This window comes from Tursiops truncatus, chromosome 15 (genome assembly GCF_011762595.2).
Source record: "Tursiops truncatus isolate mTurTru1 chromosome 15, mTurTru1.mat.Y, whole genome shotgun sequence".
In the NCBI taxonomy this organism is placed as follows: Eukaryota; Metazoa; Chordata; class Mammalia; order Artiodactyla; family Delphinidae; genus Tursiops; species Tursiops truncatus.
In genome coordinates this window covers 78,963,835-78,989,967 of record NC_047048.1, presented here as the reverse complement: position 1 = coordinate 78,989,967, position 26,133 = coordinate 78,963,835, and the positions used below count along the sequence as shown (strand labels likewise).

Here is a 26,133-nt window from a genome sequence, read left to right as displayed (position 1 = left end):
AAACAGAAGCCATCATGGTATTATTTGTCACTACAAAAGACAAATAGACAGGCACAGATTTCCCCCTTTAAAAAAATGCATTGGGGCTTCCCTGGTGGCGCAGTGGTTGAGAGTCCGCCTGCCGATGCAGGGGATGCGGGTTCATGCCCCGGTCCGGGAAGATCCCACATGCCACGGAGCGGCTGGGCCCGTGAGCCATGGCCGCTGAGCCTGCGCGTCCGGAGCCCATGCTCCGCAACGGGAGAGGCCACGGCAGTAAGAGGCCCACGTACAGCAAAAAAAAAAAAAAAAAAACAAAAAAACAAACAAACAAACAAACAAACAAAAAAATGCATTGATGTGGGCTTCCCTGGTGGCGCAGTGGTTGAGAGTCCACCTGCCGATGTAGGGGATACGGGTTTGTGCCCTGGTCCAGGAAGATCCCACATGCCGTGGAGCGGCTAGGCCCGTGAGCCATGGACGCTGAGCCTGTGCATCCGGAGCCTGTTGCTCTGCAACGGGAGAGGCCACGACAGTGAGAGGCCCGCGTACCGCAAAAAAAATTAAAATAAAATTTAAAAATGCATTGATGTAATTAAAAACTATTACTATGTCACTGTTTTACTTTTTCATAGTTATTTTGTTATTACACATACATTTATTTACCCATTTTTTCCTCTGGCATTTGTTTTAATACATATATTTATTTACTTATTTTTTCCTCTTATTTGTTATTATACATATATTTATTATTTTTTCCTCTGGCATGTTTATATATAGAAAACATAATAAAAGAAAATTTCTCCTGTCCATAGTTCTTTTCTGCCATTATTTTCTTTGTTTCATTTCACAATCGTTACTGAAAATGTTTTTGTCATACAGAGGAAAGAGTGATAAAATATGATTCACCCCAAGTAACGAATTTACTAGTTATGCCACCAGCCCCAGAGAGACAGGGAGGGAGGGAGGGGGAATAAATAGTAAAGGATTTTATAAGGTAAAAAATGACATACCAATGGTAAATATGCTCCTTCATTCACTTGAATAATTTAAAAAACTGATTGCGCGTTAGACAGTTTTCAAGGTAACTATTGCTACATAGCAATGTGTTTTTGTTTTATTAGATAGAAGACACCCTGGCATGTGTGTATGCTGAGAAGAACTGCCCAGAGAAGGGAGGAAAACCACGAATGCAGGAGAAAGTGGGAACACTTGCTGGACAGAGGTCATTGAATTAAGAACAGGATAAAACTGACTGTAGAGGTGGTGGGGTGTGTCCTTAGACAGCAGATCAGGCAGCTGTGCTGCTCTTAGATCTGGGCACCTGGAGCCCCTGGCCTGGGTCTCATGGTTTGAGACAGTTTCCCTCTGTCCCTCCTCAGGCCCTGCCCCTCCACAGATGCCCCCCAGAAAGCCATGCCCCCACTTCCATAGTGCATTAAATGTAACCCAAGATCCTGGACTTCTCAAAGGAGCTGCATCCACTTCCAGGACCTTAAAGATCCTCTTCCCAAGTCGGATTTCCTGAGGATGGACCACACCTCTGGGGGCTGCTCTTTGGTTGGGAGAGAAGAATGAACCTTAAAAAAGAAGAGCCTGGACCTGAACTTGGACCCCCAAGTACAGTTGTCCTCCAGGCCTTGCCAACATTAGCAGCAGGATTGTTAGACGGTTCGTCTGCAGTACCTGGATGAAAGGTAGAGTATACAATTGTGGAGCCTGTCAGTTGGTAGATGACTGGCATTGATGTGTGAAAGCTCTCTTAGGATCACTATTTTATCAATAAAATGAAAAGCAACATCATCAGCCAGGTTGGGGGTGGAGGGTATTGAGATTTGAGATGAAAGAAGAAGGTCCAAGGAGAATGGGGAGTGAATAAGCTAAGGACAGTCTGCAACACAGAGGGTCCACTTGACTTAGCAAGTATGTATTTTAGGGCAGACCTGTTAGTGGACTGTGTTTAGGCATCAAACAGGCAAAATTTGAATTTAACCTATGATGGGGTTTTCTCTGATGAGTACGGTGAAGGCTGAGAAAATTTAGGACATATTTGAAGGAAAATTTTAACAATGGACTTTGGGATTTCAGCTAAAAATTTTAAATTCCAGATAAAAAAGTAAAGATTCGAGGGGTTAAAGGACTGGTAATAGTGGTGGATTCAATGGTTTGTAGGTCCTGGTGGAGCTGAAGAGTTGTTGGAAGTAGAGAATAAAGGGGAGAGATGTGGGAATACGGAGGTGTTGATTAGAGAGTGAGATTCATGAAACCGAGAATAAAGTGGAGTTCCGTTTATTGGCAATGATGGAGTCTACGTTAGACTATGATCAGGAAGACAGGAGCCTGAAGACCATTGAAGGATACTCCATGGCATTGAGAGCTCAGGGTGGTGGATGGTTCATTTACATGAATATTGAAATGACCAAGAATCGTAAAATAACGTCTAAGCTAGTTGAGTGAAAAAAGCAATGTGCACAAGAGGAGTATAGGAAGCCCTCATTTGAGTAAAAAACAAAAAGACAGATGTGCTATACATCTATCTAAACATAGTCTGTATACATCTGAATACACAGTCTATGTACAAGCAGGTATGTACATGTATAGGCTAATTCTGTAACAAGACACAGGAAATTATAATGCAGTCTGGGGAACTAAAGTTTCAAGGATAGTAGTCTTATTTTTATAGAACATAATCTTTTGCATTGTCAGAATGTTTTATAATATATATGCATTATCTCTTAGTTCGAAAATGAAATAAAACAGCTAGCTAATATTGTAAAAAAGATAAAAACAATGTTGCTCTTAGCTGGCTTTATTCAGCTGGGCTTGCTTTTCTTACCACTCTCAAGAAGGGCTCAGCCCTTTAAATGGAACCAATTTTTGAGAATAAAACTCTCAGAGTAATCAGGACGATTAAGATGCATTTAAACATCTCTGGGTTGGGGAAAAATGGATTTTTCTTGCTGCTAGCAACATGAACAACAAAAGTCCTATTCTCTAACCAACTTACTTGATCAAAGACCAAATGGTGGCAATTTAGCCACCCGACATCTTCTTGCTGATTTAATTAGCATAATGCTCCCTTAACAAAATGGAACAACATTATTAAGCTGCATTGATGAATACAGGCCAAACCCTCACAGAAAGTACACGGGCTTGGAAAATATTTTCCCATTTCATGCTGTTTCTTACACAAGCGCTGCTCAAACGGGTGCTCTAGAATGCTCACCATTTTACTAACTGGGGAAACTCCTGCAGAAAGGTGAGAGGGTGCAGCCCAGCCCGCAGTAGGAGAGTCATGCTGAAGTAGACAATGAAAATCACACTTGGATCCCTCTCAAATCTTCCCTCATCTCTGGGGACCAGCCACTGCATAAGCCAAACTTCTTTTTTATTGAAATATAATTGATTTACAACATCATATTCATTTCAGGTGTACAACATAGAGACTCAACATTTTTATAGATTATACTCCATTAAAAGTCACCACAAAATAATGGCAATATTTCCTTGTGCTATACAATACATCCCTGTAGCCTATCTATTTTATACACACTAGCTTGTACCTCTCAATCTCCTACCCCCATTCCACCTCTCCCCGCCTTCCTCTTCCCTCTGGTAACCACCAGTCTGTTTTCTATACATGTGAGTCTGTGTCTATTTTGCTATTTTCATTCGTTTTATTTTTTAGATTCCAAATATAAGTAATAACATACAGTATTTGTCTTTTCTGTCTGACTTATTTCACTAAGCATAGTACCCTCCAGGTCATCCATGTTATTGCAAATGGCAGAATATCATTCTTTATTCATTTTCTTTATCCATTCATCTACTGATAGACACGTAGGTTACTTCCATATCTTGGCTATTGTGAACATATGGATTAAAGACCTAAATATTAGACCTGAAACCATAAAACGACTAGAAGAAAAACATAGGCAGAACACTCTTTGACATAAATCGTAGCAATATTTTTTTGGATCTGTCTCCTAAGGCAAAAGAAACAAAAACAAAACTAAACAAATGGGACCTAATTAAATTTAAATTTTGCACAGCAAGGAAAACCATCCACAAAACAAAAAGGCAACCTAGTGAATGGGAGAAAATATTTGCAAATGATATGACCAATAAGGAGTTCATATCCAAAATATATAAACAGCTCATACAACTCAAGACAAAAAAAACAAACCCAAACAAACAACCCAATTGAAAAATGGGCAGGAGACCTGAATAGATATTTTTCCAAAGAAGATATACAGATGACCAACAGCCACATGAAAAGATGCTCAACATAGCTAATCATCAGAGAAATGCAAATCCAAACCACAATGGTGATATCTCACCACACAACTGTCAGAATAGCTATCATCAGAAAGTCTACAAATAACAAATATTGGTGAGGATGTGGAGAAAAGGGAACCCTGTGCACTGTTGGCAGGAATGTAAATTGGTGCCGCCACTTGAGAAAACAGTATTGAGGACCCACTTTAAGAAATTACAAGGCAATGATCAAGTCTACAAATGAAAATGATGAAGGCAATATTCCCCATCTCATCTCCAGCACACCTCACTCTTTGAATGGTAAAGAGTGATGCTCCCTCCAGTCTGGAAAAGGGAGTTTAGGGAAAGTGTGAGCAGAAGTTATTCAAATGAAGATAGTGACCCAGTGATGCCAGTGAACTTTTATAAGTGAACTGGGCAAGTGTAAAGGAATTCATCCACTTCTGTCTGTTTCCACCGTCACCATCCTAACCCAAGGGATTATAGGTGACTCTTGCAAGCTGGAGAACTCAGCCTTGTCTAAAGGGGCAGCCACTAAGGGTCTGCTGCCATGCATTGCAGAGTAGCCATGCACACAGCTCCAGGTGCCAGATGGCCCATCCCACTCTGCCTCTTGTGTCTTGGGCAAGTTCCCCCAGACAAGATAACCCATTCTTCACCCAGTAGCAGTGTTACTTTTTTTTTTTTTTTTTTTTTTTGCGGTACGCGGGCCTCTCACTGCTGTGGCCTCTCCCGTTGCGGAGCACAGGCTCCGGACGCGCAGGCTCAGCGGCCATGGCTCACGGGCCCAGCTGCTCCGCGGCATGTGGGATCTTCCCAGACCGGGGCACGAACCCGTGTCCCCTGCATCGGCAGGCGGACTCTCTACCACTGCGCCACCAGGGAAGCCCGCAGTGTTACTTTTTAAAGTGTCAGTCAAATAAAGTCTCCACAACCCACCCCACTTCCAGATATTTATTGGCTTCGCATTGCTCCTAGATTTAATTTCATACTCTTTAATACAGCCTTCAAGGTCAGCAGAGCCTGGCCCTGTCTCTCTCTCCAACTTCATCTTTAGGATTGCTCCCCAACTCACTATACTTCAGCCAAGTCAGCCTTTCAGCCTGCATCAAACTCTTTTCCACCACTTCCATATTTTTTTTTATACAACTATTTATTTATTTCTTTATTTGTGGCTGCGTTGGGTCTTCACTGCTGTGCGCGGGCTTTCTCTAGTTGCAGCGAGCAGGGACTACTCTTCGTTGTGGTGCGCAGGCTTCTCGTTTTGGTGGCTTCTCCTGTTGTGGAGCACAGGCTCTAGATGCACAGGCTTCAGTAGTTGTGGCTCACGGGCTCTAGAGCACAGGCTCAGTAGTTGTGGTGCATGGGCTTAGCTGCTCCGCGGCATGTGGGATCTTCCCGGACCAGGGCTTGAACCCGTGTCCGCTGCATTAGCAGGCAGATTCTTAACCACTGTGCCACCAGGGAAGTCCCCTCCACCTCCATATTTTTTACATGCTGTCCCTTTCGTTTGGAATGCTCTACCAAACAAAATTACAATCTCTTACCCATCCTTCAGTTTCAACTTAAATTTCTTCCTTAAAGCACTTTCCCCAGATCCTTATCCTCATGCAGGTCCCACCATTATTCTCTCTCCCAAAGCACAATGTCTTGACCTAGTACTTATCACAATTTGGATACTAATTTATTTGATGTCCACCCCTTTCACAAAACCACATGCTCTATTAAGGTACATAACATTTCTGTTTTGCTCACTCTCCAGTCCAAAGATAGCATCTGACACATAGAAGAAATAGTTGATGAATATATGATTAACCAGAATTTATGGGCACTTACTATGTGCCAGGCATTGTACCGGTGGGGAAACACAAAAGAATCAGACACATGTTGTGCTCACTTAGACTATAAACAGCTAGGAAGTAAGGATCATATTGCTATTTGTTTTAGGCTATCTAGTTTAAAAAAACTACTGAGAAATCTGGCATTTCAAGTCTATGAACCAATGCGCAAAGCAGAGAAAATTAATCCAGGCCCACGAGCATGATTTATTTCAGAGCTGAACAAAGAAGCATTTTTTTCTCTCCACATATGCCTCTAGCCTGAGATGACCAATACCTGCCATGAGTGAGCTGATTCTCCTTCTCCCTACTCCCAAGGCCAGACCTAATTAATTGATTACAGCACTCTTTTTGCTGAGAATTAGCTTCTGATTCCTTTTCAACACCATCCAGGCAGCCATCACCAAGTGATCATAGTTGGCATGAAAGATGGTCTGTTTTTTCATCCCCCTTTCTAGCCCTTAAAAACCATGGAAAATAGCTGTGGTGAGAACGGACAGTTGCTTCAAGTGAAGTGTCTTCTTCTTGCCTCTGAGGTCCAGACTGGCACATGACCTTAGAATGGACTGTTTATGGTGGCTCACTGCAGCCAAGTCACTCAAATCCCGTCTCTGCCCCATTCTTAAGCATGTTCAGATAATCCTCTATAAGTGGATTGTTTTCTCTATCTGTTGACTCTCGAGCCTTCCTTGAGAATTTTGAGAAAAATGGACAACATTTTTCCCAAAAAATTATTTTAAAAAGTAATTCTCATATTTTTACTGGACACAGGAAGGTCAGGTCTTAGAGGGATAGCTCATTTCTTAATTTTCAATTCTAGGAGGGTGACCACAATTTCAGCTTGTTTATGATGCACATCAATTCATAAGTCTTCATTATTTTGAATTACTTACTCATGAACCTAATTATTCCCTAACACGAATGTGTATAATTCAGCTTGATACACATCCTTCAATTAAAGGATTTCAAGGCCATTAACTGAAAATCCATAAAAAAATTAAGTCTGGACTCTGACTTCATGTGTTTCCTTTGTGTTAGTACTTAAATTGTAAAGGAAGTACATAATGCAGTTGTATATGTGTGCACGTGCATAAGGTGTGTTCTTTGTTTAGCAGGAAAGTCTAAGCTATAACTTCTGGAGATTTGCAGTTCTTCATAATGTATCCAAATACATAAAAATCTAAGTTAATATTTGATGGATTATTAAAAAGTCTTCTCCCCAGAGAAATCAACATCTTTTCCCATTAAGTATGAAATATAATATGAAAATAAATTAAAGTGTTGGCTATAAATAAGGATTTTTCAAAGGCTAGGTCATGACTCCTAAATTGCAAGGAGATATGTATGATGTATCTGCAAAAATGTAAATTATATAATTATAATAATAATAATAGCGTATTTATCATGCTTAGTATGTTAAGCATTTCACATATTTGAAATCATTTTATCTTTAGAACAATTATGCTATCGTCTCCACTTTATCCATGAATAAACTGAAGCACAGAGAAGATAAGCAACTTGCCCAAAGCCTCCCAGCTAGCAGAATTCACAGCTAGCTGTTCCTGTCCAAGATCATACATTCAGTAGATTCCGGCTCCAGAGTTCATGGTTTTAATCCCTGTACTGTACTGATCTAGTTATTTAGCACAACTCATTTTTTTTAAAGTAGAACCTCTAAGCATCATTACTGTCTTTAGTCAGTTATTATTCCTTATATCAACAAAGACCAACAGAGTTCTTGCATGCAAAAATTGGTTGAGCAGTTCCTTAATTCATGTTTCACATTGGAATACTAAATTCTAGGACTTTTGATTATCTACAGATTCTAAAAATGTGCTATCTGTTGGTTCCTCTAGGCACCTTTTACCCACTGGGGACAGACGCTCTGATCTCACAGGACATTTGACACATGACCTGAGTGAACTTCACAGGGCCAAAGTCCCCTTCCTTTGCCTATTGTGCGTGGTAGATGTTCTATCATTTTTTCTGGATCAAGTCAGGTGAGTTGAACAGAGAATTCCATCCAAAGGAAATTAATGTGAGTTATCAACAATCAACATTGTTCTAGAAAGTCAAAGTTGCCAATAAGGCAGTCAGCCATGTGATCCAAAGGAGAGAAAAATATCATATTGCAACAGCTCCCAACCCATGATTTTTTAATGCATTTCCCTAGCTGGGGTAGGAAACCGTTTGGGGGAGGTAAGAAGCGGGTGCTAAAGCAACTTAGGTTAAGAAAATCTCAATTATTTTGCAATTGTAACGTCAGCTCTTCAGTTCACAAATTTTTAAAGTCATTTCTCGCCAAGAGTAAAAATAAAATCCATTAAAAAATAAGAACATGAGAAAAATGTGGGATAAGATGAAAAATACAGAATAGATGCTTAAGAAGGTTAGAGCAGAATGAAAATTGGAAATTAAAATAAATACAAGCTAAAATCTGAAATATTTAAACCAAGAGAGGTAAAAGGGTAAAAGAAACAGAAGAAAGTAAAATTAATCCTAGAGACAGAAATCCTCAAGTCTGTGATTAGGATTTAGAGATTAAGATGGAATTAATTATTTAGAGGCTACTTTAAGAGGCTCCAAGCTTAGGAGATAAAAAATGAAACCACAAAAGTGAAGAGATGTAAAATTGAGATATTCTGAGAAAAAACATTTAACAAGTAAGGTAAACTTAGTCATAGATGAACAAGCCAACTCCTAGCATTATACACCTAGGGCCATGGTTCTTATACTTGAGAGAATTTCAGAATCACCTAAAAAGCCAGATTGTAGGGACCTACCACCAGAGTTTCTAATTCAATAAATCTGGTTTGGAGCTTGAGAATCTTCATTTCTACCAAATTCTCAGGTGATGCTAATGCTAATGTTTCTGGTCTAGGGACCTCCCTTCGAGACCCACTGCCCTAGAGAATCTCTAAAACTTACCTGCATAAGCATGTTTGCAACAGCATTTCCCACAAAGCAAAAAGGCATAAACAACTCTATTATCCATTGAAAAGACACTGGACGGAAACAGTATTATGTTATAATCACCCAGTGGAATTTCATACACCAATGAAAATGAATGAGCTGCAGCTACACATGGTGACAGAGATGAATCTTAGAAACAGCATGCTGAAGGAAAAGAAGCAAGTCACAGATGACTACTTACTGAACATAATTTTTAAAGCTCAAAAACAAATAAGAGTTATTTAAGGATACATGCATATGTGGTAGCTATATGAAATAGTAGTAAATAGTTCTTTAAATGTAAAGGAGTAGTAAATTCACAATTCAGAGAGAGACAGGAGAATAGGACTGGGAAAGAGCACAGGTGGAATTGCAACACCCGTGCGCTTAGTTTGGGCAGTGAATTCACAGGTTTTGTTTCACTTTTATTCTTTTCAATTAATAAATTATATATGTATAAATTTATGTTTAAATATATATATACAGTTGAAAAACACAGGTTTTTAAAATTTATTTATTTTCACTGCACCAGGTCTTAGCTGCGGCATGCAGGATCTTCGTTGTGGCATGCAGGATCTTTAGATGCAGCATGCAGGATCTTTTAGTTGTACTCTTTAGTTGCGGCATGCATGCATGATCTAGTTCTCCGACCAGGGATCAAACCTGGGCCCCCTGTACTAGGAGTCTGGAGTCTAACCCACTGGACCACCGAGGAAGTCCCAATAACATGGGTTTGAACTGAAGTTTATACATGGTTCTTTTTTTAAAAATAAATACTGTCGTAGTACTGCACAATCCTTGGTTTGGTTGAATCCATGGATGTGGAACCACAGATACAGAGGCTGACTATAAAGTGATAGGTGGATTTTAGACTGGCAGTCAGCGCCTCTAACCACTGTGTTGTTCAAGGGTCAACTGTATATATATACATATATACAGGTTTATATACATTCTCTTCTATGTATCAAATACCATATTTTAAGATTGATTTATTGTGATGGTTAATTTTATGTGTCAACTTGACTATGTCACAGTACCCAGACCTTTGGTCAAACACTATTCTAGGGGTGTCTGGGAAGGTATTTTTGATGAGATTAACATTTAAATCAATAGACTTTGAGTAAAACAGATGACCCTCCATAATGTTAGTGGGTCTCATTCAATCAGCTGAAGGTCTTAAGAAAAAGACTGACTCCCACAAGCAAGAGGAAATTTTGCCAACAGACTGTCGTTTGACTCAAGCTGCATCAATTCTTCCCTGGATCTCTAACCTGACAGCCATCCCTGCAGATTCTGGACTTGGGCAGCCTCCACAAGCATACATATAAATGTAAACCCTAATGGTTCTGTTTCTCTGGAGGATTCCAACTAATAATACATTCACACTTCCCCCCCAAAATATTTGACTCAAGTCTGGACTTGGGAAAGAATAAAAGCCTGACTTAAAGTAGAGTAAGTAGGAATGATTTCCAATTTCCCTGCAGAAGGAGACTTCTGCTGAGAAACTGGAGGTCTGAGAGGCAGTCGCATGTAATCCTTACACAACATCTATGACTGCACTGATTTCAACCATTAAGGTGTATAGGGTGAATGGGTCTGAGCACAGTTCTAAGTCACAGAACCAGCTCAAACTAGCTTAAGCAAGAAAAGTGAATGCTTTGATTCTTATAACTAAAACTTCCAAGAAGTCTGACACCAGCACCAGCTCTCAACACTGCTCTCCTAACAACCGCAAACATATATAACCCCTTAATGCCATCAGCGGAACAAGTGTTTATCATTTCCAATAGCTGCAACAAAGATTCTCAGAACAAGTTTCATTGACCAGAGGCAGGCGGGTCATGGCTGGTAAATGGATATGATAAAATACAGTTCCAATCTAAAGCTAATCCATGTGTTCACCTCGACCTATCAAATCACACAGATCAAAGGTCAGAGAGGGATTGTTCCTCAGTGGAAAATCAATTGGGATGTTGTTATTAAAGGGTGGAATGCATGCTGAACAGATAAAAAAATAAGTAATGGTAATAACAATAATAATTAATAATAATAATAACACAATAGATATATACTCCACTGGGAGAATGCTTTCTCCTTAGAGACAGAAGAAGTGACTATGGCTAATTCTGTGATATGTTGTGATACTACAGCATAGCTGGCTATAAGGAAATTTCTTTCATGGTCCCAAAACATGCAGAATCACGGAAGTTTAGCACTAAACCCACCTTTAGACTTTACAGTACAATACCATCATCTTAGAGATTAACAAATGAACGACCAAGAATGTTAAAAATTGGTTTAAGGGCAATCAAATAAATAACTGGTAAAACTGGGGCATTAAGTAAAAAAGCCTAACATTTACGTAATTTGTAAAGAGCAGGAGGAAAAGGGAAAACAGATTGAAGAGAGGTGTTATAATGATGGCACAATCCTGAAGTATTTGTTGAACACATTTGAGAACTGCTGTTTTAAAACTCTGAGTGTTAAGTACCCTTCAGAAGCTTGAATCTGTAATTCTTCGAAAACTTATTCACTTAATGTATCTTCAGTTTCCATTTAGTTAAGGCTTATTCATAACAAAACTTTATTTTGTCAGCTAAGGTCATAATAAATCTAGCTTAATAGCATATATACCTAAATTTCTATAGCAGATAATTCATGTTCATACAGTATAATCTTACATTTTTAAAAAAAGCTATCAGATTCAACTTTCTTTTTCATGCCAAAAGTCAAACTTTCATGTTTTCATATATTAACTATCAACTTCACTTATATTTCAAAACTACTTTTATTTTAGCTGCTCAGAGGGAGGAAACAACATCTAAAGAACTGATTTTTGTCATGGTTTTCCTAGAAAATATTCTGGGTTTATTTTATTTGCCTCTTACTAGGACATTAAGCATAAGAAGTATTACTTACCTATTCTGAGGCTACTGAGCCAGTGTGGGCTACTGAGCCAGTGTGAAGGAGCAGATTTGCAAAAGGTGCTTTCTCATTAACAATCAAAGTGGAGCTTATAGAAATGTCAACTCAGTTCTCTATCTCTGGGGTAGCTGCAAAATACTGTAGGCCCTGGGCATCTCAAAGACTATGTCCGGAGACCTTCACCAGTCTCTTATTCCACATCTCATTTGGCTTCCTCCAAAAGCATCATAATTACAAACTGTAGCCATTAATGACTGTTAATGCATATGAAATGATAATAGGAAGCAACTAGGTCATACTGAAGTAACAATACCAGGAAACTGACTATGCTCAGGCCCTGACTTAGTGATAGACAACTCCACATCTGCATAACAGCAGAGGAAATTTAATTTCTCAATATTTTTTATTATGAAAGATTTCAGACAGTAGATTATAATAGAAAATAACATTTTAAGCACCCATTTATCCTCTACCGAGACTAATGTCTTAACAGTTTACAATATCTGCCTCCATTTATTTTATTTTAGTTTTTAATAATACATTACAGATACAGCTCAGGTCCCTTTGTGCTACATATGGCAGATATGTGAATTAAGAGTGAACATGGAGAGCAGACCTTCAACATGGTGTAGGAGTAAGACATGGAGATCACCTTCCTCCCCACAAATACATCAAAAATACATCTACATGTGGAATAACTCTTACAGAACACCTACTGAACGCTGGCAGAAGACCTCAGACTTCCCAAAAGGCAAGAAACTCCCCGCATACCTAGGTAGAGCAAAAGAAAAAAGGAAAAACAGAGACAAAAGAATAGGTACGGGGACCTCCACCTCTCGGAGGGAGCTGTGAAGGAAGAAAATTTTCCACACACTAGAAGCCCCTTCACTGGCGGAGACAGGGGCTGGTCGGGGGGAAGCTTTGGAGCCATGGAGGAGAGCACAGCAACAGGGGTGCAGAGGGCAAAGCAGAGAGATTCCCACACAGGGGATCGGTGCCGACCAGCACTCACCAGCCAGAGAGGCTTGTCTGCTCATCCGCTGGGATGGGTGGGGGCTGGGAGCTGAGGCTCGGGCTTCGGGAGGTCGGATCCCAGGGAGAGGACTGGGGTTGGCTACGTGAACACAGCCTGAAGGAGCTCGTGTGCCACAGCTAGCCAGGAGGGAGTCCAGGAAAAAGTCTGGACCTGCCTAAGAGGCAAGAGACCATTGTTTCAGGGTGCGTGAGGAGAGGGGATTCAGAGCACCACCTAAACGAGCTCCAGAGACGGGCACGAGCCACAGCTATCAGCACAGAAACCAGAGATGGGCATGAAACGCTAAGGCTGCTGCTGCAGCCACCAAGAAGCCTGTGTGCAAGCACAGGTCACTATCCACACCTCCCCTCCTGGGAGCCTGTGCAGCCTGCAGCTGCCAGGGACCCGTAATCCAGGGACAGCTTCCCCGGGAGAACACACAGCGTTCCTCAGCTGTTGCAACGTCACACCAGCCTCTGCCGCTGCAGGCTCGGCCCGCATTCCATACCCCTCCCTCCCCCCGGCGTGAGTGAGCCAGAGCCCCCGAATCAGCTGCTCCTTTAACCCCCTCCTATCTGGGTGAAGAACAAACGCCATCAGGCGACCTATATGCAGAGGCAGGGCCAAACCCAAAGCTGAACCCCAGGAGCTGTGTGAACAAAGAAGAGAAAGGGAATCTCTCCCAGCAGCCTCAAGAGCAGCGGATTAAATCTCCACAATCAACTTGATGTACCCTGCATCTATGGAATACATGAATAGACAACAAGTCATCCCAAAACTGAGGTGGTGGACATTGGGGGCAACTGTAGACTTGGGGTTTGCTTTCTGTGTCTAATTTGTTTCTAGTTTTAAATTTATCTTAGTTTAGTATATACAGCTTATTATCATTGGTAGATTTGTTTATTGGTTTGGTTACTCTCTTCCTTTCTTTATATATATATATATTTTTTTTTTCCTTTTTCTCTTTTTGTGAGTGTGTATTTGTATGCTTCTTTGTGAGACTTTTGTCTGTATAGGTTTGTTTTTACCATTTGTCCTGGGTTCTGTCTGTCTGTCTTTTTTTTTAGTATACTTTTTAGCACTTGTTATCATTGGTGGATTTCTCTATTGGTTTGCTTGCACTTTTCCTTTTTTTATTACTTTTTAATTTTATTTTAATAATATTTTAATTTTTTATTTTAATAATTTTACTTTCTTTTTCTTTTTTCTTTTTTTTCTTTTATCCCTTTTCTTCTGAGCCATGAGCAGATAGGGTCTTGGTGCTCCAGTCGGGCATCAGGCCTGAGCCTCTGAGGTGGGAGAGCTGAGTTGAGGACATTGGTCCACCAGAGACCTCCCAGCCCCTCGTAATATCAATCGGCGAGAGCTCTCCCAGAGATCTCTGTCTCAATGCTAAGACCCAGCTCCACTCAATGACCAGCAAGCTACAGTGCTGGACACCCCATGCCAAACAACTAGCAGACAGGAACAACAACCACAACCTTTAGCAGAGAGGCTGTCTAAAATCATACTAAGTTCACAGACACCCCAAAACACACCACCAGATGCAGTCCTGCCCACCAGAAAGACAAATTCCAGCCTCATCCACCAGAACACAGGCACCAGTCCTCCACCAGGAAGCCTACACATCCCACAGAACCAACCTTACCCACTGGGGGCAGACACCAAAAATAACGGCAAGTAAGAACTGCAGTGTGTGAAAAGGAGACCCCAAACACAGTAAGTTAAGCAAAATGGGAAGACAGAGAAAGATACAGCATATGAAGGAGCAAGGTGAAAACCCACCAGACCTAAAAAATGAAGAGGAAATAGGCAGTCTACCTAAAAAAAAAATTCAGAGAAATGATAGTAAAAATGATCCAAAATCTTGGAAGTAGAATGGAGAAAATACAAGAAACGTTTAACAACAACCTAGAAGAACTAAAGAGCAAACAAACAATGATGAACACCACAATAAATGAAATTTAAAATTTTCTAGAAGGAATCAATAGCAGAATGACTGAGGCAGAAGAACAGATAAGTTACCTGGAAGATAAAATAGTAGAAATGACTACTGCAGAGCAAAATAGTAGAAATGACTACTGCAGAGCAGAATAAAGAAAAAAGAAGGAAAAGAACTGAGGACAGTCTCAGAGATCTCTGGGACAACAATAAACACACCAACATTCGAATTACAGGGTTCCCAGAAGAAGAAGAGAAAATGAAAGGGACTCAGAAAATATTTGAAGAGATTATAGTTGAAAACTTCCCTAATATGGGAAAGGAAATAGTCAATCAAGTCCAGGAGCCACAGAGAGTCCCATACAGGATAAATGCAAGGAGAAAAACACCAACACACATATTAATGAAACTATCAAAAATTAAATACAAAGAAAATATTAAAAGCAGCAAGGGAAGAGCAACAAATAATATACAAGGGAATTCCCCAAAGGTTAACAGCTGATCTTTCAGCAGAAACTCTGCAAGCCAGAAGGGTGTGGCAGAACATACTTAAAGTGATGAAAGGCAAAAACCTACAATCAAGATTACTCTACCCAGCAAGGATCTCATTCAGTTTTGATGGAGAAATTAAAACCTTTACAAACAAACAAAAGCTAAGAGAATTTAGCCCCACCAAATCAACGTTACAACAAATGCTAAAGGAACTTCTCTAGACAGGAAACACAAGAGAAGGAAAAGACTTAAAATAACAAATGCAAAACAATTAAGAAAATGGTAACAGGAACATACATATTGATAATTACCTTAAATGTAAATGGATTAAATGCTCCAACCAAAAGACATAGACTGGCTGAATGGATACCAAAACAAGACCCATATATATGCTGTCTACAAGAGACCCACTTCAGACCTAGGACACATACAAAGTGAAAGTTAGGGGATGAAAAAAATATTCCATGCAAGTGGAAATGAAAAGAAAGCAGGAGTAGCAATTTTCATATCAGAGAAAATAGACTTTAAAATAAAGACTATTACAAGAGACAGAGAAGGACACTACATAATGATCAAGGGAACAATCCAAGAAGAAGATATAAAAATTGTAAATATTTATGCACCCAACATAGGAGCACCTCAAAACCTAAGGCAAATGCTAACAGCCATAAAAGGGGAAATCAACAGTAACATGATAATAGTAGGGGACTTTAAAATCCCACTTTCACCAAGGGACAGATCATCCAAAATGAAAATAAATAAACACAACCTTTAAATGACACATTAAACAAGATGGACTTAATTGATATTTATAGGACATTCGATCCAAAAACAACAGAATACACTTTCTCCTTAAGTGCTCATGGGATATTCTCCAGGATAGACCATATCTTGGGTCACAAATCAAGCCTTGATAAATTTAAGAAAATTGAAATCATATCAAGTATCTTTTCCGACCACAACGTTATGAGACTAGATATCAATTACAGGAAAAAAACCTGTAAAAAATACAAACACATGGAGGCTAAACAATACACTACTAAATAACCAAGAGATCACTGTAGAAATCAAAGAGGAAATCAAAAAATACCTAGAAACAAATGACAATGAAAGCACGACGATCCAAAACCTATGGGATGCAGCAAAAGCAGTTCTAAGAGGAAAGTTTATAGCAATACAATCCTACTTTAAGGAACAAGAAACATCTCTAATAAACAAGCTAACCTTACATCTAAAGCAATTAGAGAAAGAAGGACCAAAAAAAAACCCAAAGTTAGCAGAAGGAAAGAAATCATAAAGATCAGATCAGAAATAAATGAAAAAGAAATGAAGAAAACGATACCAAGATCAATAAAACTAAAAGCTGGTTCTTTGAGAAGATAAACAAAATTGATAAACCATTAGCCAGACTCATCAAGGAAAAAAAGAAGACTCAAATCAATAGAATTAGAAATGAAAAAGGAGAAGTAACAATTGACACTGCAGAAATACAAAAGATCATGAGGGATTACTACAGCAACTATATGCCAATAAAATGGACAATCTGGAAGAAATGGACAAATTTTTAGAAAAGCACAACCTTCCAAGACTGAACCAGGAAGAAATAGAAAATATAAATGGACCAATCACAAGCACTGAAATTGAAACTGTGATTTAAAATCTTCCAACAAACAAAAGCCCAGGACCAGATGGCTTCACAGGTGAATTTTATCAAACATTTAGAGAAGAACTAACATCTATACTTCTCAAACTCTACCAAAATTTAGCAGAGGGAGGAACACTCCCAAACTCATTCTATGAAGCCACCATCACCCTGATACCAAAACCAGAAAAAATGTCACAAAAAAGAAAACTACAGGCCTATATCACTGAGGAACGTAGATGCAAAAATCCTCAACAAAATACTAGCAAACAGAATCCAACAGCACATTAAAAGGATCATACACCATGATCAAGTGGGGTTTCTCCCAGGAATGCAAGGATTCTTCAATATACGCAAATCAATCAACGTGATACACTGTATTAACAAATTGAAGGATAAAAACCATATGGTCATCTCAATAGATGCAGAAAAAGCTTTTGACAAAATTCAACACCCATTTATGATAAAAACTCTCCAGAAAGTAGGCATAGAGGGAACTTACCTCAATATAATAATGGCCATATATGACAAACCCACAGCCAACATCATTCCCAATGGTGAAAAACTGAAACTATTTCACTAAGACCAGGAACAAGACAAGGCTGCCCACTTTCACCGCTATTATTCAATAGAGTTTTGGAAGTTTTTGCCACAGCAATCAGAGAAGAAACAGAAATAAAGGGAATTCAAATCAGAAAAGACGTAAAGCTGTCACTGTTTGCAGATGATATGATACTATACATAGAGAATCCTAAAGCTGCTACCAGAAAACTACTAGAGCTAATCAATGAATTTGGTAAAGTAGCAGGATACAAAATTAATGCACAGAAATCTCTTGCATTCCTATACACTAATGATGAAAAATCTGAAAGAGAAATTAAGGAAACACTCCCATTTACCAATGCAACAAAAAGAATAAAATACCTAGGAATAAACCTACCTAAGGAGACAAAAGACCTGTATACAGAAAACTATAAGACACTGCTGAAAGAAATTAAAGATACAAACAGATGGAGTGATATACCATCTTCTTGGATTGGAAGAATCAACATTGTGAAAATGACTCTACTACCCAAAGCAATCTACAGATTCAATGCAATCCCTAACAAACTACCACTGGAATTTTTCACAGAACTAGAACAAAAAATTTCGCAATTTGTATGGAAACACAAAAGACCCCGAATCGCCAAAGCAATCTTGAGAAAGAAAAACGGAAATGGAGGAATCAGGCTCCCAGACATCAGACTATACTACAAAGCTACAGTAATCAAGACAGTATGGTACTGGCACAAAAACAGAAATATAGATCAATGGAACAGGATAGAAAGCCCAGAGATAAACCCACGCACATATGGTCACCTTATCTTTGATAAAGGAGGCAGGAATGTACCGTGGAGAAAGGACAGCCTCTTCAATAAGTGGTGCTGGGAAAACTGGACAGCTACATGTAAAAGAATGAAATTAGAACACTCCCTAACACCATACACAAAAATAAACTCAAAATGGATTAAAGACCTAAAGGTAAGGTCAGACACTATAAAACTCTTAGAGGAAAACATAGGCAGAACACTCTATGACATAAATCACAGCAAGATCCTTTTTGACCCACCTCCTAGAGTAATGGGAAAAAAACCAATAATAAACAAATGGGACCTAATGAAACTTAAAAGCTTTTGCACAGCAAAGGAAAACATAAAGAAGACGAAAAGACAACCCTCAGAATGGGAGAAAATATTTGCAAATGAAGCATCTGACAAAGGATTAATCTCCAAAATTTATAAGCAGCTCATGCAGCTTGATAACAAAAGAACAAACAACCCAATCCAAAAATGGGCAGAAGACCTAAATAGACATTTCTCCAAAGAAGATATACAGACTGCCAGCAAACACATGAAAGAATGCTCAACATCAGTCATCATTAGAGAAAAGCAAATCGAAACTACAATGAGGTATCACCTCACCCCAGTCAGAATGGCTATCATCAAAAATTCTACAAACAATAAATGCTGGAGAGGGTGTGCACTGTTGGTGGGAATGTAAATTGATACAGCCACTATGGAGAACAGTATGGAGGTTCTTTAAAAAACTAATAATAGAATTATCATACAACCCAGCAATCCCACTATTGGTTGTATACCCTGAGAAAACCGTAATTCAAAAAGAGTCACGTGCCACAATGTTCATTGCAGTTCTATTTACAATAGCCAGGACATGGAAGCAACCTAAGTGTCCATCGACAGATGAATGGATAAAGAAGACGTGGCACATATATACAATGGAATATTACTCAACCATAAAAAGAATGAAATTGAGTTATTTGTAGTGAGGTCTGTCATACAGAGTGAAGTAAGCCAGAAGTAAGCCAGAAAGAGAAAAACAAATACCATATGCTAACACATACATATGGAATCTAAAAAAAAAAAAAAGGTTCTGAAGAACCTAGGAGCAGGACAGGAATAAAGACACAGATGTAGAAAATGGACTTGAGGACATGGGGAGGGGGAAGGGTAAGCTGGGATGAAGTGAGAGAGTGGCATGGACATATATACCCTACCAAATGTAAAATGGATTAGCTAATGGGAAGCAGCCACATAGCACAGGGAGATCAGCTTGGTGCTTTGTGACCACCTAGAGGGGTGGGATAGGGAGGGTAGGAGGGAGACGCAAGAGGGAGGAGATATGGGGATATATGTATATGTTTAGCTGATTCACTTTGTTGTACAGCAGAAACTAACACACCATTGTAAAGCATTTATACTCCAATAAAGATATTAAAAAAAAAAAAGAATGAACCTGGCTTAGGGGTAAAGTGTCCTATTCTGGTACCAACATTTCTGCATTTGAATTCCAACTCTGCAACTCCTTGGCTGTGTGACCTTAAGCAAATTACTTAACTCCTCTGTGGGTCAGTCTGCTCATCTATTAAAGTGGGAATAATGATAATAATTTACTTACCACCTATGACTGTTGTGAGGACTAAACAAATTCATTCGTGTAGAACACTTTAAATATGTCTGGCACCCAATGAGCATGCTTGCTATTCTTCCCATGGAATTCATGTTAGTTGCATTTTCCACTAGTGTTGAGACAAAAATAGAAGTGTTTGTCTGCATGCTCTAAAATATTCACCTTATTTCATAAATCTGATCTTTAAGGGCCTTAACTCCAAATGTGAATTAAAATTGTGACTGACACAAAACGTATCTAATATATCACAGTATATCAAGTAGAAATATATCACATCATAAATGTTGGGAGACTTTGAGTACATCTATAACAAAACATCAAACTTTAAGTGGAAATGGCTACAAAATACTCTTACTCCATTACCCTGAGACTTAGAAAAAGATTCAAAAATATTTGTTTTATTTTATGTAAAGTTTTAAGTTTGACACTTGGTAATAAATAGAAGAAGTAAGTAAAAGTTTTTTTAAGAGATGTTTAAATACCTTGCAGATAAATTAGAACAATATGCCTGTGATTATCATCCATCCCACCAGCATAGTTTATTACATTCAGAGAGACAAATTCATTTAACATGCTGACAAATTCAATTTCCCTACAGCTTTATTACCCAAATTACTTATAACCCAGGAAAATGTCAAGTGTCAACTCTTTTAAAGGGTAAGCACAGCTCTTAAGCAAATTTGTGAAGTCTCTGATTAGTTCTCTAGAAAAACAGCTTTCTTAGCATTCATTTTCATGAAGTTCACTCTTTTGCTCATTTTCTATCTTTCCAATTATTAATTTGCTTAACTGATCAGGCTGTTGAAGTTGAAATTCACTGATAATTATTCATTTAAACAACTCCGTAGGAAAAAAAATTACACAATTTAACTGTAGACAGTAGATATTTTGGGATTATCCAATTCTTATTTTAAAAAATCTCCTCATAGACTGGAATATATATTAGAAAAATGCACATGCACTATAAAATATTGTGAGGCAAAGAATTGAAACTTAGCATTTGTTCAATAAATTATTCTTTAATATATAATCGTGTCATATACCTACGCTAAAATATATCTTACATTCATAGTCATAGTTTCCTTAAGAAAAAGGAATAATTATTCTGATGTTAATGATTGGCATACTAAGGCACAGACAAATAAACTGTCCAAAATTACAGATATCAAGTGTATGGTGAAGATATAATTTGAACCTTGAACATCTGAAGCCAACATCTGTTTTCTTAACTGATCTGAGGTATGTTTGTATCAAGAAAGAATACTTTTGCAAATCACATACCCTGACATGGATAACACTTGATTATAACATCACTATGCTTACCCATAACAGGATAGTAGACATCTATACCTAATCAATGCACTTCTGTCAAAGAAATGGTCACTGGTCACTTAGAAACAGCTTAATATGGAAGGCGGTGAATATTGTGACTTAGCACTTCTAGTGCAATGAGTTATCTTTAAATGTAGTTTCTATTCCTGTCTATGAGCCATACATATATTTCTCCAATGAATTCGAAGTCACAGATACTGCTACTTAACTATAATTTACCTAGTTAATTAATTCTCTTCAAACAATAGAAATCATTAAAAATACCAACTCCCTTTCCTCAGCCATGTAAACTTGTGATTACATCTTACAGTTTCCAAAACAAAAATGTCAAAGAAAATTAAGTGCCCATAAAAGAGATGGAAATATAATAAGTCTAACACTGATGAGAGAGACAGAGAATGAGATTGAGAGGAAGAAAGGGCATCGTAAACAAATTAATCTTTAGGCACATTAAATGTGGAGAGATTGAAAAGACTAATAAAATGCCTTTCTTATCGTTGCACCTTATGTCACCAGAGAAAAAAATTTTAAGAGATAAAATGACAAGATGTTAGCAATTGATCTTGTTTTTCTGTAATTCTTTTTGTACATCCTATTGAATTTTTACTAAATGATAATTTGCTAAACAATCAAAGGTGATGCCTCCAAGTCAGCACCTGTTCCATTATTCTACTATAAATTTATATATAATTACATATGGAATATGATAGAGTGCATCTGGTGCATATTAATAAGTTGTGGACATACATGTATATGGGAGTAAGTAGGCTCCATATTGTTGAAACTAATTATTTATGAATTCCCAATTTCCCAGAAAAGTGCAAATCTTCATCTCTTTATGTTATGTGTAAGTATGCAAAATATCAATATCGTTAACATTTTTCCCCAAAATAAATAACCAGAGAGTCTCAAAATCCCAATTTATTTATAGGCTCTTTTTTCTAGAGGAAAATATGAAATGAATGGAATAAAAACAACAACAGGCAAAATGCTACTACATAGTTGGCATTGCATTCATTATGTTAATCGAAATATAAATGTATACTTGCTATACTGGAAAGAAAATTAAATGAAAACTTTTACATTGCAAGTGCTCCTCAAAGCTTGGCCTTTAGCAATCCTTTCAATATCAGAAGTCCCTTAAAAAAAATCTTCAAATTACTGATGTATGTATTTAATTATCCTTAAGGAGGTCAAAATATTCATGAACATCACCATCCACTAAAATATGTGTGTGTGTGTGTGTGTGTATGTGTGTGTGTGAAATCAAGAAAACAAACTAAATGCTGGTCCTTCCCTTTTATACAATCTATCTGCAAATTTACTAATTTATGCATATAACTTTAAAAACCCACATATAAATTATGCTTAAGTATACAAACTTATTTGGCAGTGCTACATAATGGGCAATAATGTGAGTTGTGGACTCAGACTTCCTTTGACTGTGGCCCTGTTTTTTCCCTTGAAATCGTGTGAATTTGGGAAAGTTACTTAGTCTCCATAATGTCCAACTCTATAATATGGGATAACACCCTTACATGTATTAACTTGAGTTTATACATATAAATAGTTTAGAAAAGTATCTGCCAGGGCTTCCCTGGTGGTGCAGTAGTTGAGAGTCTGCCTGCCGATGCAGGGGACACGGGTTCGTGCCCAGGTCCGGGAAGATCCCACATGCCGCGGAGCAGCTAGGCCCATGAGCCGTGGCCGCTGAGCCTGCACGTCCGGAGCCTGTGCTCCGCAACGGGAGAGGCCACAACAGTGAAAGGCCCGTGTACCGCAAAAAAAAAAAAAAAAAAAAAAAAAGTATCTGCCACATGGTAGACTTAATAATTGTTTGTTGTCATTTTCTCTTGATAGAAACATTGAGTTATTAGTGATGCAAAAAAAAGTATTTACTAAATAAAATGATTTATCTAAGAATGACTACTTGGGGAACTCTAACAGCCTATTCAAATTGTTTCCATTTAAAATTACATATTTGCTATACATCTGTATTAGTCAGCTTTGCTGTGCTAATGTTGCATAACAAACAATCACAAAACATCATTGGCTACAACAAATCTATATTTCTTCCACATAGGTGGGGTGAGTGTGCTGTGATTGCTCTACTCCAGGCTTGAGCTGGAGCTTTGTGTTGTTCCATATGTCTTCTCATTCCAGAACTCAAGCCAAACAGGCACTGGTTACCTGAGTCTTGATGTTCTCATCACAGAAGCCAGGAGCTCAAGAAGAGTGGAAACTCACGGTGGCTTTTAAAGTCTCTGTTTGAAATTTTCACACTGTGACTTATGCCCATATCCCACTGGACAAACCAAGCCATCTGTGCAAGGCCAAAGCTGACAGAGCAGGGAAGAGTAATGCAAGAAAAAAGAACTTTTAAAAATAACACAACCTACTGCAACAATCTGTTGTTTATTCCACCATTTCAGAAAACTAGGCACATTTATACTCAAGACATTTTCCTTCCCACCACTGAACAACCAGCTTCCAGTCTGCATTACAGTGAAGAACACATATAACCAGAGGCTCCCCTTGTTCCAATCCTGGCTCTTCTACCTACAAGATGTGAGAACTTGAACAAAGTATTTAATCTACCTAAGCCTCCAGCCCCTCATCTGTAAAATGGAAACAACGGTAATCATAACTTTGCAGGGTCGTTAGGAAGATTGATGCATATAAAATGCATATAAGGCATTTAGCACATCACTTGGCATATAGAACTCAAAACTTTTTTCACTTATGGCTATGGTTTATTATGACCAAAGATGAAAAAGCAGGATCAGTAAGGGGAAAAGTCATACCTGGCAAAGTCTAGAGGATACCAGATGTGCGCTTCTAAGATTCTTCTCCCAATGGAGTTGCACAAGACACACTTAATCCTCCAGCAATGAACAGCAACAATCTGACAGGGAACACTATTTGAGCCTACCAGTCCAGAGTTTGTATTGGAGTCTGTCACGTAGAAATACAGTGCGACTGACCACAGTTATCAAAATTCCAACCCTCTATAAGGAAAGCACATGTTCCCTATAAACCACATTGTTTGCACAACCTAGACCAGCTGGTACAGGGTGATCCAAGGCTTCAAGCATACAGGGCACTCTTATCGCGAGTATAGGGAACACTCAAAGAGCTCAGTTTCCAGTTGCCCTCCCCTAGTAGCTATGATCCCATTCATCATTCCATCATAAAAGTCTTGATTTGCAATTTGGGCACACAGTCTACTAAAATACAGACTTAAGTCCATGTGGTCAAGTCCTGAACAATAGGATACAAGTGGAAATGTGTGTATTACTCTTCAAAAATATCTTTAAAGATATGTGAATTTGAGGGTGTGGGCTTCTGATAACAGGTGTACAAATATGACTAGAACGCAATCAGCCATCCAGACTGTGAGTTAGAAAATCAGTGCTGAGGCCAGCAGAAGCAAAGAGGTAGAAATAAGCTCAGTGCCTGGTGTGGTTGTGATGGTTAGTTTTACACGTCAACTTGACTGGGCTAAGGGATGCCTAGATGGCTGATAAAACATTATTCTAGGGTGTGTCTGTGAGGGTATCTCTGGAGAAGATAAGCATTTGAATCAGTAGATGGAGTAAAGAAGATCACCAATGTAGTTGGACATCATCCAATCCACTGAGGGCTTGAATAGAATAAAAAGGCAGAGGAATGGGCAAATTCATTTTCTCTGTTTGAGCAGAGATATCTTAACTTTTCCTGTGCTTGGATCCTGGGCTTTATCAGGATTTACACTATTAGCCCCAATTCCCAGGCCCTTAGACTGTACTGAATTGTATCATTGGCTTTTCCTGGTTCTCCAGCTTGCAAATGGCAGATTACGGACCTCTCTGTCCCCATAACCACTTGAGCTAATTCCTATATTTCCTATTAGTTCTGTTTCTCTGGAGAATCCTGACCAACACAGTGGTAGAACACCTTACCAGCCTTGTCTTACCATCTCTAAATGTCTTTTAGAGGAGAGAAACAAATACCTATGCTGTGTAATCCAGTATGGTTTTTATTTTTCCCTTTTGGCAGAGCAGGGAGAGGAATCATCTGCTCTGAGCATGTGAACTAATTCCCAACTATATAGAACTCAGCTAATATTTGTAAATAGATGAGTTCCCTGCCTGTTTCCCCTAGGAGCTCCGGAAACCTATCTTAACACAATGTGCTCAGTACACAGTTGTGTATTGTGTACGGGCACAGACCTAAGGTGTATGCACACAGTCATGATTTTCAGGAGATAACGCAAAAAGGGAATGTCACGGATCTGCAGTACAAGCTAGTCATTCATTCTTAAAGTAGAACTGCAGACAAGCATCTTCTTTCCATAACGTTGCTTTATGGTGCCTTTTAATGAGTATCCTTATTTCCTCCCAGTGCCTATATTTTTCTCAAATGTTGAAATCACAAATTCCTCTGAGTCACCCTTCTCTCTTCTATAGGTCCATCCTCTTATTCCACCCCACCTCACCACAATGCGACAGATATAAATCAAAGTGTAGGAATTGATCAAGGATGCTCTCCATTTCTGTAACAAGCAGGGGTACTTTCCCTCTTTAACCAAGAGAAGCAAAATGTTAGTATCTGCTTTGTTGCTATTAGCATTAACACTCTGATTCTTTTCTGGGGCAATTTCCTTGAGAATCTACACGAGCAATGTGAAAGTTGAATATATATGTGATGAGAGCTGATGTGTATATAACTTTACCTGTTAGTTCTTCTCTGAGAATGAGAAATCTATTTGCGTATACCCATCAATGCATTAT

General features: G+C 38.7%; 1 long non-coding RNA gene across 1 annotated transcript in view; it reads right to left on the bottom strand.

Annotated features, from left to right (window-relative positions):
• Window positions 1-26,133, bottom strand: part of LOC109551343 (uncharacterized) — a 586,181-nt gene that overhangs the window by 363,578 nt on the left and 196,470 nt on the right. The gene's annotated exons all lie outside the window — the stretch shown is intronic.